The following is a 19,769-nucleotide window of genomic DNA, read 5'->3' on the forward strand; positions in this document are numbered from 1 at the left end:
AAGAGGCAGAGGAGAAGGAAAAAGAGAAGAAAAAGACAAAGAGGAACAAATGGAATAGATAGGAAAGTCATTTCCTAAGTCATAAATACCCAACATTTCTCAAAATATATTTTTATCTTTCCATGTATGTGGCCAACCCAAATTTCATATATTTTTTTATGTAAACATCTAGGTAATGAAGTATTGGAAATATGAAACTATAGGTTGCAGACCAAAAGACCACAAATTATCTGAATTGAGAAATAAATTTTCAATCACAAATGATACAGGTGCCCAAAACTAAAATTTTAATTACATAAAATTAAAATTACGTAAAATTAATTTTGCATCAATTAATTAAATTAATTATGTATTACATAATTATTATATATGTATTACTATATATGGCATAAATTAATTTTATGTAATTAATTAAGTTATTACTTAAATTTAAAATTAAAACTGTTCAATTATTTATTTTTTTGCGTATATGTACTATTGGTGCTGGAAAGAGCCTAGTTAATTAATTGCCAGATAGATTATGCTCTTTTTCTTTTCAATTTTTTTTAATCTTTATTTATTTTTGAGAGAGAGACAGAGTGTGAGTAGGGAAGGAGCAGAGAGAGAGGGAGACACAGAATCCGAAGCAGGCTCCAGGACCTGAGCTGTCAGCACAGAGCCCGTGGGGCTTGAACTCATGAACCGTGAGATCATGACCTGAGCCGAAGTTGGCTCAACTGACTGAGCCACCCAGGTGACCCACATTATGCTCTTTTTGAAAGTACAGCCATGCTCTGATAACAGTCTCTATTTAAGAAACTATCAGATAAAAATAATTTTCCCAGTAGTTGTGATGAAAAAAAGATGAATGAGAAATAATTTCTCAAAGAGCTTACACTTCAGTTTAACAATTTTTCATTCATTCATTCATTCACAGATTCATTCAAACATTCATTCATTTGCTCAATAACATTTTTTGAGCCCCCACTATGAGGCATGCCAGGGTTTACATACTGAACCAAACACGATCCATTCTGTCATAGAACTATATTCTCACAATATTATATTTCCTTTTCTTGGCACTCTAGTACATGGGCTACTATTTGACTATAGGATTCAATGGGAACTCATAGGAGGGAACCAAATCAAATGTGGGGCGTCCGGAAGTCTCCTTGAATAAGAAGTTTCTGAAATGAAACCTATAAACAAAACATGGAAAAAATATTAATTCAACACAATTAGTGACTACTTCTGGGATAAGATAGTACAGATTCACTTTTCTCTGCTGTTCCACTTTAATTATAACTAATGCCCTAGAAATTATCAATAGACAAAAGGATGGAAAGCTAGAAAGAAGAAGACTTAAACAACATGATGAAGTCCCTGAGTTTTCTCTTTACTTTCTATATACCCCCTGACCCAGTACCAATGAAGCCTGCAGCCCAGTGACTAACAACAGGTTTAAACAACAACAAACATGTCCAAGGAAAACCTGCTCTCTCTAGCCAAAGAACTGGGAAAGGCAGTGTCCAAAAGAGACCTAGAGTGGAGTCCTGGTTCCTGCTTCACCAATGAGGCTCTGCAGGCATTCTTACACATTGGCAGCAGCAGAGACCCTGCCATGCAGCCCCAGCTCCACACCTGGCCTGCTGGGCAAACTGATCTACTACTGGTGGCAGTGGCAATGGCAGCAGTAGCAACAAAACCCCAGACTTTCCAAGCCTCCACGCCACTGATCCACAAAGGGTATGGCTAGGTGGTCCCATCTGCCTGTAGCAATGACAGCAGCAAAGAAAAGAAGGATAATGTCTTGTATTTACTTAAATTTTTATTTCTGTTTTTATTTTTCCTTCTTGGCATTTTAAGATTTGTTCTCTTATCATTTCCTTTCTGGTTAAAGAACTGTCTTTAGCCATTTATTTATGATAGGTCTGCTTATGACAGATTCTCTTTTCCTTCTTTATTTCTGCTTTATTATCGAAGGATTGTTTTCATTGGATTAGGAAATCAGGAATTTCAGCTAAAATGCTGGGTGTATTTTAGCATTGAAAAATGTTGTGCCACTTCTTTCTGGCCTCTTTGATTTCTGATGAGAAACCCTCTATCATTCCACTTGCTTTTCCTTTATATAGAAGTTATTATTTCTCTCTTTTGTCTCTCTCTGCCACTGTCTCTCTATCTCTCATTGGGTGTCTCTCTGTCTCTGTCTCCCTCTCTGTCTCTCTCTCTGCTTTTTAAATTTGTCTTTAGTTTTCAGAAGCTTATGTATGTGTCTTGACATGGGTTTCTTTGAGTTTATCTTGTTTGAGATCACAGCTTATTGAACCTGTAGGTTTACAGTTTTTGCTAAATTTACGAAGTTTTCTGTTTTTATTTCTTCAAGTAATTTTTTAGCCCTACACTCCTTCCCTCTTCTTCTGAGACTCTTGAGTACATGAATAGTGGAATTTTATTAAGGGCCTACCAATCTGTGTTCATTTTTTATTCTTTTACTCTATTTTCTCTTTGTTGTTCAGAATGGTTAATTTGTATTGTTTTATCTTCAAGTTCCTGCATTCTTTCCTTTGTCACATCCACTCTATTATTGAAAGTATATAATGAGTTTTCTATTTCAGTTATGGTGCTTTTGCATTCTAAGCTTTTTATTATGTTATATTTTCTGTTTCATGAGAGTTTCTATTTTTAAATGTTTTTATGTTTTTAATTTTAGTGTGTGGGTTTTTTAGTCTTTGTCAGATAATTCTAACATCTGTGTCATCTCAGTGTTGCCTGTTGATTTTTTTCATTCATGTTGAGATTTTTCTGGTTCTCAGTATGACAAGTGATTTTCAATGGAAACCTGTACATGAGAGTACTGTGTTATGAGACTCTGGATCCTATTTAAACTTCTGTTTGAGCAAGATTTCTCTGAAACTTATGTAGTGGGGAAAGAAGTGGGGAAGTGTTGCTTCACTATTGCCAGGTAAGGGTAAGATGAGAGAGAGCCTTCTAGTTACTGTGGGGTGAGAATACCCAGTAGCTCTTCCAAATTCTTCTCTGGCTTGGAAGAGGCATAGTGCTTTGTTACTTTCCTCTCCGTGGTCTTGGCACCACAGGGGCAGAGGAAGGAGGTCATAACCACCTGATGGGGAAAGAATGCCTTGGCCTCCCTAACCCTTTATTGGCCTTCTCTGACACCACCCAATAAGGTGGAGGTTGGGGTGACTCCTTATAGCCTGGTGAGTGTGCAGATCCAGGTTCCCCATGTGTCTTTTGTAGGAGTGAGTAGGGGTGGGGACCACTGATTTTGTTTTTTTGTTTTTTGTTTTTTATTTTTCCTGTGGTGTTTGACTGGAATAGAGTGATTTTTGTCTAAATATTTTATCTGCCTCTTTGCTGATCCCTAGCCTAGAGTGAGCAGACATTTACTAGAGTTGTTTGTTTGTTTGATTGTTTGCTTGTTGGTTTAAATCTGCTTACTTTGCCTTTTCCAGGTTGTTGCCTGGTTCAGTTCCAAGTCTGGAATGCATGAAGGAAAAAGAAACCAGGAGAATTCACCACCATGTTGATCCTTGTATCCCAAGGTCACTATCTAGTCTTTCTCTTTCTGCCTTTCAGAGTCCTCTTATGTTTATTTTAATGGGAAAAACACATCTACTCCATCTTCCCTGAAAATTTTGTTCACCCACATGTATAATTTTAAATGTACCATCTATTGAGTGATCTGAAAGCATTCAAACAAAACAAAATTATTCCAAAAATATTTTAAATGGCCATCTATTTAAAAAATGTATGAGCATGGGGCGCCTGGGTGGCTCAGTTGGTTAAGCATCTGACTTTGGCTCAAGTCATGATCTTGCAGTTCATGAGCATGAGCCCTGAGTCAGGCTCTGTGCTGACAGCTCAGAGCCTGGAGCCTGCTTCAGATTCTTGGTGTCCCCCTCTCTATCTGCCCCACCGTTGCTTGTGCTCTGTCTCTGTCTTTCAAAAATGAATAAACATTTAAAATATTTTTAATATATGAACATTGTATTAGATTGAAGCATATGAAATTGTTGATATTCAATAGTTTTATAAAATGTAATTTTCATAGGAAAATTATTTGCTGCATTGCATTAAAATTTTTGATGTTACTAGTAATGTCATAGCAACCCACATCAGAGAAAGAAGGAAGAAGGGGGGAGATAATCATAGATAACTTCAGTGATATAATAATCTTGCCAGGAACTCACAAATTAAGACATCCTTGGCTATTTTTATGTTTTAATGAGTTAAAACTACTTAAGAGGTTTGAGTTGGAAATGTCAGGCATTTCTGTCAAGAAAAGCTATGTAGACTTTGCTTGGCAAACATCTAGGCAGCATTCATGCAACATAGACATCATCACATTGTTTAGTATTAAGAAAATTTAATAATAAATGATAGTAAAATGCTCTGCCCTAATGAAATTAGGTTATTACAATAGCTTTCCAAACCATGGAAATAAAATGTCTTAAAAGGATAATACCTTTTTCCAATGTGAACAAATGTATCTATAGGCTAGTAGTAACATATATATATTTTCTTAAATCAACTGGACTCTTGAGGTGCTAAGTTAACTAAACATTGAATATATTTTTATTTGGTGTAAGTGAGGTTCCTGGTAATGTTTAAAAGGCAGCACTCTACTTATAGAGATAGAGAAAGGGGGCTTATTCAGTTTTCTGGTTTGCACAGACCGTATCTCTAAGCCGTATCTGAGAGCCAGATATGAAACAAAGAACAGCATTCTTCCTCCTGAAAGGGATGACAATCTTTTCACAGGGAAAAACATTATTTGTTTCTGATAATTCATATCCATCAGGTTCATAATAGTTAATATTTCCTAGATTTGAAAAATATCTGTGTTTAGTGTTTAAGGAGCACCTTTACTCATTTTTGAGTTTCAACTTTTCTATATTTTCCTAGATAATTTAAATAAGTTATATAGGGCTGTACCAGATTTCATTTAAAATAAATGGTTGCATACTCATACAATTTTATTTTTTAAATAAATAAATTATCTAACCAGTATCTCAAAGGTCAATAAGTATTTTCTGTATTTTTGGTTTAAACAAAGCTCACTTAAGAAAATTGCCAGGGTCAAGAGCTACATGGTGTAAACATCAGGGAGGAGGTCAGAGGATAGATTCTGGACACATACACACTTTCGACTGGCATTCTTCCTAGAGTGGGACAAATTGTTCCCAACTCTTGCCTGGTGGTTACTGTCCGCAGTACAAAGCCATTAAATGCAGTAGTGACCTCAGCATCAAACCTCACCCAAATAGCCTCCAGTTTCACAGCTTGAATCTCCAATTGCATTGATTCATCTCCATCTCCTGTCTAGATGGTCTTCATAATGAGAGCTTTCTCCCCATGGACTAAACTTGATTTTGACAATCCCACTCTTGGTAATCACAGTGCTTTGAACTCATTCCCAGGCATGAATTTCCACTGACTATTGTCAGTCAATCTGTTCACTTCCAGCTGTTAAAGTTCAGAGTCATTGGACACAATTAAGAAGTAAAGAAAGAATCTTCTTCCATCATATAAATGGTGATGATGTAATTGGAAAAAATCACTCATCTGATTACAGAGTCCTCCAGTTTCATTTATAAAAATCTATCTCTCCAACTACTTTATAAAAGCTATAAGGGGAGCAATCAAGTGTTTTTCTTCCTTAAAACTCACAAAGCCTATGCATGTGGCTGGGGATAGTGTTAACAGTTAATTGATGCTTATTGGCTTCACTTAATAAGCCTTAGCTATTCAATTATATTTTTTGAGATTAATTATTTAAGGAGAATTTATTACTAGCCATATGTGTATTATTATCCTCACTGTGTTCCTACTGTGAGAAAAACTTCCAGGTACAAGGGATACCAAAGAGGTAAGAAAGGGAACCCTGTCTTCAAGCATCTTACAGACAAATAGAAGTAATCAGATGCAAGATATAAAGAGATACATTATGGAAGAGATACAGATCCAGCTAAAGTAGTTCAGAGAAAAAAATATAAAGATTCTTGTAACTGCATGTTTTTGGAAATATTTATGGAAGGGATGATCTTTGAATTGGATTTTTTTATAGCTGGATATGCAGAAACAGAAGAGAAGTGATTTAAGAAGAAATATTTATTGACAATAATTTATGTCATGCACTTATTTAATATCTACCTTGTTAATTAGGTAATGTTTGTGCTTACCTCCATCAATTATTTCTGACATGGTAGAAATTATGTGGGGTGGAGTTCAGAGATCATAGCAATATATCCTAAAGGCCTTGATTAGCTATAGATACCAACAAGAAATGAATAAGGATCACACGTCAATTCTAAAAGTGTTATTTTTAAAATGTAGTTTTGGAGACATATTCATTTATTTTGCACATTCAAGGAATGATTACCAAGGCCATTCTATGTCCAAGGCGTATTGATTTTTATCCTACAGAGTAGGCATTCATAAATTAATATATTTACCATCTATTTATTTGGAAAAAAAATATATATCAAATGAACTACAATGCTAAGTGTTAAGTAATACAATGGGGATATTTTCAGTAAATTTTGTATAGCATGCAGATGTGGGAGAAATGAATTTTGTATGTGAAAGTCAGGGGAAGCTAGAAATAAGAGAACATATTTGAGTTAGATCTTAAAGAATGAGGACTCATTTAAGAGTGTACCTGTGGGCAACATATACAGATTAGGACTTTGTATGGCAGAGATTAAGGCAGAAGCAAGGCATGGAGTCATGATCATCAGATTACCATCATGATTTGGGAAGAGCCCTGTGTGGCCAAAGATAAAGTTGGGTGGGACTCAAGATTTAAAATGCATGTAGAAACACATGTCGAGGGTATAGACAGGTCAGGATTGGAAATAATGTATTTTGGAATCAGAAACATAAAGACAATACTTAGAATCATTGGTATGGATAAAAATGCTCTTGAAAAAACTTTTGACCATCCTGTAGAATCAGCATGCTTAGACACTAATACTGCCTCTGCTACTTATTAGCTGTGTGAGCAAGTTACATACCTTCTAAATTTCAGGCTTCGCTTTCATAAATGAGCATGAGATAATTATCCACTTCTCTGATGGAATAATCCTGACTACCTGTGAGATAACCCATAAACCATAGCACAGGCACTAGTATAGAATAGAACTAAAAAATTCCTGTTATTGTTAATATTGAAAAAGGCTAAATGTGGAATCCTAGAGAGAATTAACACTTATACAATAATTAATAGAAGAGCAAAAGAGAGGAAGGATTCAAAAAGGTAGAAAGAGCCAATGGGTGGGTAATCTCATAAAGCCTCATGGAAAGAAGAGTTCCAAAATGTGGAAGGAGAAGAGGATCACATTCTAACCCACAAGTCCAGAAAGAGGAGACCTGAAAAGAAAGACACAGGATTTGACAGGTAGCTCATCTTTGGTGACCCTTGGCTAGAATAGTTCCATCTGCATTCTTAGGATAGAAGTTTAATGTATAGTCTTTGAAGTAAGCAAGAGATGAAGTGAAATTATAATAGTTTGTTATTTAAGGTAAATGGACTGTAGGTTAAGTAGAGAGTAGGACGGAGGAGATAGTTTTGTTAGAATGTCAACGTCTTCTGAGCACCTGGGTGGCTCAAGTCAGTTAAGCGTCTGACTGTGGCTCAGGTCATGATCTAATGGCTCCTGAGTTCAGGCCCCATGTTGGGCTGTGCCGACAGCTCAGAACCTGGAGCCTGCTTCAGATTCTCTGTCTCCCTCTCTCTGCTCCCTCCCCACCCAAATAAATAAATATTAAAGACAAATTTTTTCTAATATTAAAAAAAAAGAATGTAGATGTCTTAAATGCACTCTCAAGCAAAAGAAATGACATCCATGGAGGAAGAGAAATTAATGTGTAAGATAAGGTATTTGATAGGAAATGTCCCAAAGAAAATTTAAAAAATAAGATCAAAGGCACAAGTAGAGATATTCTTTTTTTTTTTTTATTTTTTTTTACATTTATTTATTTTTGAGAAACAGAGTGAGACAAAGCGTGAGCAGGGGAAGGGCAGAGAGAGAAGGAGACACAGAATCTGAAGCAGGCTCCAGGCTCTGAGCAAGAGGTCAGCACAGAGCCTGATGCGGGGCTCGAAACCACGAACTGCGAGATCATGACCTGAGCCGCAGTCGGATGCTCAACCGACTGAGCCACCCAGGCGCCCCAAGTAGAGATATTCTTTATGAAAAACAAAATAGTAGAGAAACCTTCTTGATTCAGACAGGAAAAATTGATTAAAATATGGATTTGAGATAGTGGAGGAGATGTAAATGACTTACTCCTAATAGCTCCTATTTCCTGGGATATTGAAGTCCAGGTGACTGAAAGTGAGAGATTTATTAACAGAAGAATCTAGAAGGGAGTGGAAAGGCTTGGAGCTACTTACAAAGAAAAGGTTGTGAGTTCAGTTGTGAGCCAGTGTTTTGCATAGCACTTATGAAGGACTACATGATATTGGAACATATAAATAAAAAAGCAAGTCTATCAGAATGGATAAGTGTTTTTCTCTGGAAGTTCTAGGAAATTCACTCATATGAAGATAGAAAAATAACAATTGACTTGACCCAAGTGAGGAAAGATTTGAGGAACCCCCTGAGTGTTATCAAGGTATATGAGTTTCAGCCTAGGGAAAGGAAATGTAAGCAGCTTGAGAGGATGGAAGAGTGTAAGATATAGCCTGTGCCCTCAAAGAGAAGGTTTTGCCCTAGACAAAAAAAACTATGACAGAAGTAAAGGCAATATAATATAAAGAATATATAAAAAGTACCGTAAGGGTGATAAAACAAGTGTTGTAAGGGCTTAGAAAAAAAAGTGAAATAAACTAGGGTAAGTAGAAAAGTTTATTTGATGAAAGTTACATTGATAGACTTTTAGGAAAGCTTAAGAGAACAGCCATGCTCTCCGATTAGCTGAAAGTGTTTCTTGTTATTTTAAATTTATATTATTTTGTATTCTTTACCTGTATTGTTAGGGTTTTGGGAAAATCAGTGTCATAAAATCCAGCACTCAATGGGTTGCTAGAGAGAACTTGACTATTAGGCATCATGATGAATCTTCCCAAGAATGATTGGTTATAGCGTAGTTACCTCTGTTCCATGACAACTGAAAGCCAAAATCAGTCTTAAGACTGGAAACAAGCATTTGAGTGTTAATGAGTCTATAGGATCAGAGCTTTGAAAATGGAAAGAGAACATCATCTACTCTTGAATACCAGAGAGGAATGATAGGATATGGGCAAGGTGCCAGGAAAATATCACCTTCTCTGAAAGCCACATGGCCTTCAACAAAACTAAGTAGAGATTTTTGAAGCTAACTTTTCACCAGTCAGCCTTCAAAACAGGACATGTGCTTCAGGTGAAAGCCAAGTGGAAAGAAATGAGTAAGAGCAAAGAAGACAGTTTTCATTACTCAGAGAGCGAGAGATCCAGCATGGGAAAGAACTAGAGGTCATTGCAGCATAGTAAGAAGCTAACGGGAGGAAGAAATGTGCCTTTTTAATTCCTAAATTAAAGGATCAAAGTAAGAGAAATATTAAGGTAACCATAGAAAAGAATTACCAAGCAATCAAAGCACATAGGAATTCATCTGGGATGTCAATATCAGAAATAGTCTTAAAAGACACTCTGGAAGGAAGTGAGAATGAATCTTACCAGTCTTACATTGATGCCTAGTAAAACGTATCTTCATCATCATCTGGGTACCTTAGCCTAACATTCTATATAGATAAGTTGAATAAGCACTAAACTTGGGAAACTTGCATGGGGATATTTAAGAAAGGGAACAGAGAAGGGGACTAGAGGGAAAAATACAGCACTGCTATGTTTTAGTAAATATTTAATATGTATAGCAACTTCCAGCAGATGTTCTATCTTTATGTATGAAAGAAACATGTATATATGCTTTCAGGAACATCTCTCACAAAAACTTCTTTCAAAATTATGGAGATTTATCCCTCTTCAAGGTAAGCACACAAATGGACACACTGAGGTTGCAGTAGTGGATTGATAAACTGTAAACACATAGTGGGATAATTCAGGGAAAAACTAAAACCAGTTAGATTAAAGCTAAGAGTGGAGGAGAGAAGGTGCAGAAAGTTCATGCAAGAGTCATCAGACCCATTTGAAAAAAGTATTAACTCATGCCATTTCTTAAGGGAATTAGAGATTACTCATGAAATACCAACACACCTATGTAGAATTGGTGGAATCCATTGCCTTCTTGAGAAGAGATGTATGGCTCAGTCCTTTCATGTAGCATTCTAAAATTCAATTAAAAATGTTAAACTAACTCTAAGCCACTAAGAGTAATAGCCATAAAAATAAATCCTTCCCAATTCCCTTTGATCTCCTGTAAAGGCACTAAATGCTAAAAAAGTTCAACTCAAATGTATGCAGGATTTTCTCAATCACAGCTCATTCTTTCCAGTTTCCCAAATCTAAGCTGATGTTGTGACCCTGAAGGTCACTCAGGACACCTTTTTGTCACAATGTCACTACAGAGGAAAACAACATTGAGGGCAGCTTCTTTATGTTTTTCAGGTCTCTGCTGTGTTTGCCCCATACAAGAAAGGCAATGAAAATATTTTGAGAGGTAAGATATAAAGGGAAATGGTTTATTAATAATTAAAACCACTTGGTAAACTACCCACGCAGACTGCCTCCTATGGATGTGAATGACATTCAGATTTTCTTAAGTCCAAATACTGTTGATGCAGTAGTGTTCCAAAAGATCCTCCCATGGGTACTTACTGTTTTCATCTTTATACTGAATCCATCACTATTCCCTGCACATACTATAGTCACTCTCAACAATGACTCTTTGGTCCTGTGGAGTAAGACTTAGTAGTTAAAATTTTACTCTTTGGAAGCTAGCCAGTCTGCATACAAAGCCAGACTGCATCATTCACTAAGCCTCACTTTCTTCACTGTGAATTGGGGCTGTTGTTAGCGGGAAGAAAGGTTGAGAAGATTAAATGGAATGAGGCCAGTACAGTGTTTGGGAAATAGTAAGTTGTGGTTGTTGTGGTTGCATTAATTATTATTATAATTATACTTTCCACCAAGTGGGATTTTCCTTCTATTCTAACCTATCTGCATCTTACTAGTCCTTCAACATATTGCTTAGTCCCACTTTCCCCAATTATTTCACTACTTTTTATATTCATTCTCTAACTTACACATTTTGTGAATCTACATAATTTTAACATCGGATAATATAATGTTATCCATAAATTATTTTATTAAAATATTTATTTCTTATAGCTAGATAATTAATGAATTTCAGGCAAGGCTTACAACTTTGTATTAAATATATTTGGATTCCTCTTAACAACTTGCCATGAGTAAGGTACATCATACCTATTTAATAAATATGGGCTGATTTAATATATTATTCTTTCATCTATGCAATGATTACTCTTTATTAGCATTGCTAAGAATAATGAATTAAAAGGATTTTGTCAACTCTCATAAATTCAGGATATGCCAGGGCATCTTCCTGTTGGAATTATTGAAAAGTTTGATGTTTGTTTCCTTTTTAAGAAATGCAGTTTTCTAACTCTTAATTGATTGTAGACTTCTGTATATCTAAGTAACATTAACAAAGGCAACTAAATCATTGTTTTTTATAAATTTTATGGAAGGAACCAGAAATATGAAGAAAATGGCATGGGGTACTATGTGAGCCCTGGAAGGTAATGTCATTCAGGTGGAAAAATTGTTAAGGACTTTCTTCCTAATAAAGTGCCAAAGAAACTCCTATTTCTCCTCTATTAGAGAGCATTGTACTTAGGAAGTAATTAGGGGAAAGTATGTCAAACTTCACTGACACCCCTAATTTGGAGTTAAACGAAATGATGCCAGTAAAGTGCTTGGGGAAGCAGACAAGAGGATTATCCCAATCAGAAAACTAGCTAGGAAATTAGACTTCCTTTGAAATGATGCTTGCAATGAACAGAAAGTTTTACCTTTGGGGAAGTGCTTTTTTTTGGAGGGAATACTCATCAAAGGGATGACAGAAAATCAGATCAGCAAGGCAAGGCCTCTTCTGCCATGAGCTGATGTCTTCATTGGCTAAGAAACTAGGGCTGGAATGCATGTCTCTTAGGAATCCACTCGATTGAGCATATGGGTGCACCAAAGAGTTGGCTGGCGTAGTGGTGGGACTTTGTTGGAACAATAACTCCTCCCAGAAAAACAGAAAAATAAAAATGCCTATGAAAAAATATAATCTAAGGAAAAACTCCTATAAAGATTTGGAAAATCATCACTCTGACAAGTATTTTCTGAAGAAACCAGAATTAAATTATAGAATATCTTATATGTTTATAAAATTAATTCAAGAGGGTAAAGAAAGTAAGAAAGAATAAGCAATCATAAAGGAGGGACAATCTGAAATCATGAAAGACTGCAAAAAAATAAAATCTTATTTTCCAAATTAAGAATCAATGAAGGGCAGGTAATGAAGAACAACTTACAATTCTGTCATAAGAAGCCCATGAATATGATTAGAGAGAAAATGAGATGCAGGATCTCCTGTAACTTAGAAGAACCTCAGAATGGCACACTTAAACAGACAAAGTTGAAGCAATGATGAAAGACTTGAACAAGCAAGACTTTTTAGGTGGAAGAAATGCCTGTCTGAGTCTGCAAATGACTATGCACCAAGAAATATTAAATAAGAGAGAAATACCAGAATGCAAGCTTAATTTTTTTAATTTTAAAATGAAAAGAAAATTATATAAAACCAGGAGTGAAATACTTAAAGCAAATGATAATCATTGTCGTCGTCATCATCATCATCATCATCATCATCATCATCATCAATAATGACCATTAACAAAAGCTGGATTCAGATATTTTCTTGTACACTGACTATCAAAAGATAAGTAATATCTATATGGTCACAGGTTTTGAAAGGAAGTGATTATGATCAAAACACTCCGTAGTCGGCAGTGTTGTTCAAGTATGACAAAAACAAGATGTTCTTAAGCATTCAAAATTATAAAAGATGTCATATACATGCTCCCTAATGAAAAGAGTCATGACAGTCATGAGAAAGTATACTTTAGCACTCTGTGCAATGAAGAAAAACAAAGAACTCATGAAAGGAGTATCATTATCTATCAAATGCAGAATTGATGGTAAATAGTAGCCCTGAATTCAGTGAATATGCCAAAACTTATTCTAGAATTCAAATACCTGCTATATAATAGTTTAATATTTTTAATTTAGCTCTTAAACCCCAGATAATATGAACAAGAATTGGTAGTGGAATGATATGAAGAAAAAGGGGAATATAATAATCCTGAGCTGGCTAAGGAGTTGGACACCAGAATGTCTAACTGTGGTGGAACATAGTGGAAATATGTCTGTTATTCCCCAGTTGTATAGCATATTTAAGCAACTCAAATCAAAATAACCTACAAAGAGTATAAGAAACCAGTTTTTGAAACATAAATTCATTGAGGAGGATCTTGTCTTATGAAGTGTTATAAGAAAATACAAAGCTATGATAATTAAAACTGATGGGCACTGGCACATATAAATGAGAAAGAATATTTTAAAAGTGCAGAAACACAGTAATTTAGTATAGCATATTTCCCTTATTCAGAAAAATAATGGATCATTAAAAATTAAATACTGGGTCAACTGTCAGCATTTGTGGTTAAAAAATAAATTCTAAAACAAAAGCCCCTTTTAGAAAGCATTATAGTATTATCTTAAAATATAAAATGCAATCTACATGAAGACTTGAATATGAAAACCATAAACATGATTGGAGAAAATGTTGGTAAGGATTTCTGCTATTTAGTTGTAAAGATCTTTCTGAGTCTGACCAACAACAAAATTATGAATAAATTAATTGCTAAATCTGGCAAGAGAAAAACTAAAAGCAAAATTAAAATACAAATAATGGCAAATTAAGAGTACTTTCTATGTATGTCCCTAAGGAAATAATAATATTCTTAATAGATAAATAGTACTTAATCAAAAGTAACAATGAAACAAAAGTGTAAATCAACCACTCTTCCTCAGTGGGCCCTTCTCTGTCACCCTAGATAAATTCTGTGTAGCATTCTAGGCATTCACCTCTTCTAATACACTGTGTAAATGTGTACATACTAAATGCTTAGCACAGAGTCTGATGCATGTATTAATTAATACATGTTGGTATTACTGTTGAAGACCATGGATAAGAACACACCAATCAGTACATAAGGCTGATGATTAAATAAATGAAAACTTATATTTCAGTAGAAATCAAAATGCATGTTAAAACTACAGTTGAGATTATAAGTGACAGTGCTCACCATTGGCAAAGATACAGTAAATAAATGAGCATTTTCTTACCATTAATAGGAATAAAAATTCATGCAGCTTTTCTAAATGTTAGCCGTAAATGTGTATTGAAAAATTTATATGCGTACTTTGACCCAGTAATTGTAGGAACATTTCTGAAGAAACTAATCATAATAATATTTTGAGATTTTTCTTACTAGGATGTTTATATCATCACAGCATTGTTTTTAATGAAGAAAAAGTGATAATAATTTAAATGTTCAACCTTAGGTTATTGGTTAAATCAAATGAGATATATTACTGTAACAGAATAATTCAGTTTACAGTGTGAGTTTGTAGAAGACTACTTAATGACATGTAATGTTTTTCATGAAATTTTTTTAAAAATGTGGATGATACCATATAATGGGTTAAATCTCATTATCCAACAAAAATGCGTAAGGAGCAACTTTAATGTAATGATGAAAATGTCTGCAAATGGCCTGGTGTGATAATAAAAGTAAGGTACCAAAAAGACCCTTAGGCCCCCAATTGAAACACATGGTACTGAACTGGCATGTCCTCTGTATTTTTTTAAAGCATATTTTATATCCTTTAGGATGGTTGTTTCTGTTAGGTAAGTTAAGCATTGCCCTTGCATTTTTAATTTGAACGATTGATTTAGTTAGAAGGAAAAAACAACTCATGTTTAAATAATGAATTCTGGGTAAATCTTTTCCAAGAGGAGGCTCATCACCAGGCCAAGGCTGGAAAGTTGTTTCTTTTTCAGCTGATGAGCAAGGGAGTGTTTCAGAATATTTGGTTTGGAGATCCAGCATTAATAGGACCTGAGTCCCGCACAAGAGAAACGCTTAGGGAAAGCCCAGGGAGAGGGAGCAGGATTTATTTATTTGCTTTCTTTCCTACTTCCTTACAGCCATCAATATTTCTGTTTGTGTTTTCTAGCCTCTGATCTAGGTTTTGTTTTTGTTTTTTTCAAGTGACAGTATCTGTTTTCTTTAGTAAGGATATGAGGAAGTAACTTAAATCATTGTTTGTTAAAATGCACAGATTTCCCCAGCATACCCTTCCTCTCTCCCCTAGCAATTCCTATCCACCACCACCCAATAAAATAATCTCTCAAAACTTGTGGTTGCTATAGTCTTCTTCTAAACACACATATCAGAGAAAAATCACTGGAGATTCACATTATTCTAAACAATTTATGAGAAAGTCTATCTGGCTGTATTTCCCAGTAGAAAGGATTAGGCCATTTTTATAAATGATTTATCATTGTTTTCTTCTGTAGGCACCAACAGATGAGACAGAAAAATCAAAGTTGACTATGAAAAAGTAATTATTATTTTTTCTTTAAAGCATATATGTGTATTTTATATACTATTGAATTTCATGAATTTAATTTTAAGCTGTATTCTATGTACATATGTGTGAATATGGACGGGTGACATTCACTTTAAAAAACTTTATTTTCAGTCATCTCATATTTGGAGATGTGACTATAGAAGGTACTAAATGGAAAATAGGAAAGCATGCCAACAACCAAGTTGATGGGAAACATCTGAAAGAAATTAGACACATTTTCAGGAGTACTTTTCCATTCCATCCCTGTGCCCCTGGCTAGTATGTTCTTTGTACACTGGATCCCAGCTTAGGAGAAGCTGCCAAACACGCAGGATCAGTGCAGGGACCTCATGTCTCCTTCATTGATCAGACACAGCCGAGGAGGGACTTGGGCCAAGCCCCCTGCCATGATTGCATGGGCCACTGATTATCTAATGAGTGTATACACACACACACACATGTGCACACACCTTATTTGACTGCTTTTTGTAAGGGGGGCAGGTGGGATAGAGAGAGAGGTTATTAAAATTTTCAAGAGATAAACACTCTTGAACCAATTACACGATGTAAGTACAGGACTTGCCAAATTAAATAATAGCAGCAGCAAATGCCTAGGACTCAAAGTCTGTCTTGGAAAAGGCTGTACATTTTGTTTCAGTGTCTTCTCACTCCACTGCCCACCTTCAGCAGTCACTACTGCCACTTTGTCAGGCCACCTAACGTGACTCCCATTAAAATGAGGCATTGATTACTTAAGAAATACCAGGAAAACTTGTTTCTCTGAGGTGTATGTAGTCTAGAAGGGGTCTATACCTTTGTCGACATGCTCTTAGATCTAGGATTCCTAAATTTCTCCCACTCTGTACAGACCCTGCTTGTGAATTCTGTTTCCTAACCACCCATGCCAACTTGCTTCAGGTTGCTTTGGCCCTAGGTAACATCAGTGGGAGATTGTAGAGTAGGAAAAGGGGGAAACAAAGGTGTTTCTTCTCTCTTTTGCCTTCTGATGGCCTCTCAGGGAGTTGCTGTATCTTCTTTGTGACTCTAACTCTAATGGCAGTGCCTTATAGCATCAACCTCTTGGAGATGGCTCCAGTTTCCTCCTTCCATTGCCCCATCAGGTCTATTGGTAGCAGTGGTATCTTCCTCTTGTTAATCTCTGGGTCTGTCATCTCCTACTTACTCTTGCAGCTATTATCCTTGTAGCTAATCTGCCACATTAATTTCTTATATTTAACTACCTGGGTAGATTCTTTTTCTTACTTGACCCTGACTGACACAGAGAAAAGAACGCCAAATGTCAGGAATGCAAAGGAGTCAGCTTGCACTGGACAATTTGAGACTGCCTTCTTTACATAATCACAGTACTCCCTAACACCGCAAAGATTTGTCACCACTTGTTCCATCCCATATTCATCCCACATGGCCTCCTTGCTTAATATCTCAACTTTGATTAAGTATTTGAGAACATGAATTTTGAATCAGGCAATTTCCTAGCTGCATGACCTGAGTAAATTAATCCAGGACTCAGTTTTCTGCCTTCAAAATGGTACCTTACCCATCCTGATGAACTCCACTGAGATATTAGATGTGGAATCACTTTGTGAAATCTATAACTCTATTTAATAATGAGGTACATAAGGTACTTAACAAATCTGTCAAAATGTGTACATTAGAGTGTTTTGTACATTTAGCAGGGATATTTTTATAAGTACTATCTCTTTTAAATTTTTTTTAATGTTTTATTTATTTTTGAGAGAGAGAGAGAGAGACAGAGCATGAATGGGTTGGGGCAGAGAGAGAGGGAGACACACAGAATCCGAAACAGGCTCCAGGCTCCGAGCTGTCAGCACAGAGCCCGATACAGGGCCCAATGCGGGGCTCAAATGAGATCATGATCTAGGCTGAAGTCGGACTGTCAGCCAACTGAGACACCCAGGCACCCCAGTACTATCTCCTTCTAAGGGGACTATACTCCTCAAGTATACTAAGGGTTAGGGTTATAATTGGGTTACCAAAATAGAAAAAAAAAGGTATTTGAAGAACATTTGGCGGGGGGAGGGGGGTTGGTGCCTGACTTGGACCTCAAGTAATTCAAACTATATAAGTGATCTACTCAGCCCATAAATAGACTGTTCTTGACTAAATGAATACCAAAAGTATTCATTTTTAGCTCAACAGAGGACTCAGGGTTATTCTCAGTATACTTTACACTTGGAAGGTTTTGTTTGTCTAGATAGTATATCACGAACCCTGAGGTAAAATAAACAGGATCACGTGTTTCTGAGGAACTTTATATGTCTTTTAGAAAACTTACATGATTAAGCCAAATTCACAAACATGACCATATGTGCAGTGAAAATAACCTTGGACTTTAAGGCAGAAAAGTGTGGGTCCAGTGTATAAGTCAGCTAATGTTGCAATAATGGCTTAGAAGAAAGTACCCCCAAACTCAGTGGCTTGCAGCAAATATATATATTTTTCTCATTCTCAAGTCTGCAGTTGCCTGGAGCCCTGCTTGGCTTGTCTCCAGGCTAAAGATTGGGTTCAGCTCTCTTCTCAGATCTTCTCATCATTTTTCTTAGGCCAGTGGCTACTCTTGGTGGTATTCTTGGAAAATGGTGAAGTGCAAGAGGGAGAAGAGGAACATGTGATACCTACAGACATTTTGGCTCAGAATAGTCAGTCTGATGCTTCAGCTTGACATGGTCAAGCTTAACATGGATGAAGCAGGGAATTCACTTTGTTCTGTCCAGTAGGTTGCATCATGCAGTCTCATGACAGAGAACAAAGACGTGTAATTCTAACAAAGGGAGAGCATGAAGACATATGGACAAAGATTCAAACTACCACACCTTATAGATTTAAATATATCACCAACTGTACAGTGGGATTTCAGTAAAGTTGGGATTCCCTTTTTATGAAAAAGTAAGAGGAAATTATATTTGCTTAAATCTAAAGTCCTGTACAATTCTTCCTCAATTTAGAATGTGTGACAAATTCATTCCTATGATTTCGAAACCTTCATGTTGTATAACAATGCAGGTTTTTACTCACAAAATGAATGAAATTAATACGATTGCACTGGAAGAATTAAAGAGAACAAGAGAACAGAAAACAAGCATTTTAAAGGATTTTTTATCATAAGTTTATATGCTTTTGTGATATTAATTACACATGAATCATTTTCACGTGAATACTAATAGAGTCTTGAAAAAACATTTACTTGGAAACATTTGTTATCCGATTAATTTGTTTTATTACATATAGATGATATTTTGATTAATTAGACATGCCAGTATTTCAGATGGCCCACACTCCAATTTGCTTCCATTTTCAAGGGCTGATACTACAAAAATTCCTGTTTGTTCTTCTCCTCAGGAGACAGCCAGGCCTGGCACAATACCCAGAGCCTTGTATGAGATCAGGGCATCTGGTTTCCAGTTCTGGCTCTGCCATCTAATAGCCACGTGACTCTGGACAAATTGATGGTTTTGTGCATTTCTTCCTTTGCAAAATTAGGAGGAGTCACAGCTGAACCACTTCACTTAGAGGATTAGAAACATGATCAAAGGAGATTCCACAGTACTTTGACAAACAGCCCTAAACACATTGAACAGTTTTATCATGAGGGCATGTTTTAATTGCTTTTATTATTATCATCTAGGTATAGTAAGGCCAATAGATCAGGATACAACTGCTGTTGAAAAAATAGTTGATTATACTCACAGATCCCAAGAGAGAGTACATGTCACGCTAGAAGTTGTTGTTGGTGTTGGGGGAGGGGGCACAGGAGGAGTCACTGGAGTTGGTCATGAAGCAGAGGGAAAGAGGTGAACTGTGGGCAAACTATTTTATTGTGGTTTCCATGAGAAGGACTGGCTAAGTAGAGCCAATCTGGATTGGCTACTTTGAATACTTTCAGCGGGTTCCGGGGCATAGGGCTTTCCCTAGTTGTTTGCCATTTGGACTTGGGGTAATTAGGACAAGTATATAGTACTCCAAAATATGGGAATCCCGTAAAGGAGTAGGTGGGGGTATAGACTCTATATTGGATGGTTTATATTTAAAAGTCCACCTCAAGAGGACTCCCCCTGAGAAGTGGAGATGGTAAGG

General features: G+C 36.1%; 1 long non-coding RNA gene across 1 annotated transcript in view; it reads left to right on the forward strand.

Moving 5' to 3' along the window:
- LOC128312305 (uncharacterized) overlaps positions 1 to 10,808 on the forward strand; it is a 55,243-nt gene extending 44,435 nt beyond the window's left edge. Inside the window, exons 3-4 of the long non-coding RNA XR_008291391.1 lie at positions 3,453 to 3,542; positions 10,551 to 10,808. This is a non-coding gene — a long non-coding RNA (uncharacterized LOC128312305). The remainder of the gene's footprint in view (positions 1 to 3,452; positions 3,543 to 10,550) is intronic.
- The last annotated feature ends 8,961 nt before the right edge of the window (positions 10,809 to 19,769 follow it).

This window comes from Acinonyx jubatus, chromosome D3, assembly GCF_027475565.1.
Source record: "Acinonyx jubatus isolate Ajub_Pintada_27869175 chromosome D3, VMU_Ajub_asm_v1.0, whole genome shotgun sequence".
NCBI classification, from domain to species: Eukaryota; Metazoa; Chordata; class Mammalia; order Carnivora; family Felidae; genus Acinonyx; species Acinonyx jubatus.